The sequence below is a fragment of the Pinus tabuliformis genome, chromosome 1_1 (assembly GCF_031772625.1).
Source record: "Pinus tabuliformis cultivar Carrire ecotype Pingquan chromosome 1_1, CPIR1, whole genome shotgun sequence".
Classification (NCBI taxonomy): domain Eukaryota; kingdom Viridiplantae; phylum Streptophyta; class Pinopsida; order Pinales; family Pinaceae; genus Pinus; species Pinus tabuliformis.
This window is the reverse complement of record NC_142297.1, coordinates 927,733,655-927,735,099: the sequence shown is the minus strand read 5'-3', so window position 1 is coordinate 927,735,099 and position 1,445 is coordinate 927,733,655.

The window sequence follows — 1,445 nt, the reverse complement described above, 5'->3', positions numbered from 1 at the left end:
AAAGTTTATATTAAGTTTGTATAATAAAATTTATATAATATTAATAGATTTATATTAAATATAATAATATTGATATAAGTTGATGGGTTTATATCAATCATATTTATTAATATAATTGTACTAATTAAATATAATACTATTAAAGATTTTCATCTATAACATTTTAATATTATTTTACCAAAATTTAATTAATTTAAAAAAAAAATTGACAAAGTTTGAAATACTACATGTGTGATAATATTTGACACATCATCTTAAAATCAGTAAATTTACAAATGTGATAAAAAGATATTCCATGCAAAAATATCTATGCCTTGAAGATAAGGATCTCAATCATCTATCTATTTACACCATTTCTAACATTGGTTAATGGTTTGAGTTATTGAATATGTAAATGCAATTGGTTAAATCTTCTTTCTAATACTTCAACCAAAGAGAAACTCTATAATTTATGCCTTGCACAGGGATAAATTGAAGTGGTGTCAGTGTTGTTCTAACTGAAGTCCCATTGGGCCCACTTTAACCCTACTCAGTTACCCTCAAATCCATCCTTATATTCCACGTTGTGCTCGAGTTTATGAGAGAGTGTAGTGTCTGGGTCTACCTTAATTCTGTTAAGTTACTGTCACAATAACCCGTGACATTACGAGTCTTCAAACTAAAACTAACCTGTCTTTGCGCCTTAGAATTTCAATGCATACTTGGTGAGCAACAAGTCCATATTTTCAGTGATTGACATCTAAACTCAACCATGGATGCATATAAAGACAATACTTCCAATTTGACAATGATAAAGGTAGAAAATCCCTGTCACAAAGCAAGCAAGATAGAGGATATTGCTTTGTTGAAACACTGGCAATAGGTAATTTTTTATAAATTCTTCTCGCCACATGGTTGGCTCTCAAAACATGGTAATAAAAAATCACGCTCATCACTTGTGCTTTAGTGGATTCAACATTCCATCTAATATCATAAGATTTTGTTTTCGGAAATAAAATTTTGCAAGGTAAAGTTCCGAGAAATTTAATCCCCATCCCTACAAAATTGTTATTTCCTATTTCTTAGATGTACAAGCGGGGATTACATCTACTCATGTTGAAGCAGCATAATTTCGTTGGCAGGAATTGTTCATGTCCTTCTCCTCCCCAAGGGCATGGTTATGTAGATTTGAATAGTAATTAATGATAATCTTTTAGGGTGGAAATTACAGATTCCATAGAGGTGTGATGATTCCTACAATAGCCCTTTGAGATGATCCCTAGGTGGAAAGATGGTCCCTAGAGTGGAAATTATAGATTCCATAGAGGTGTAGTGATTTCTACAACAACCCCTTCAGACAATCCCCAAAGTGGAAATTATGGATTTTATAAAGGTGTGGCGATTCCTACAGCAACCCCCTCAAATGATTCCCAGGCTAGAAATTACAGAATTATAGATTTCATATA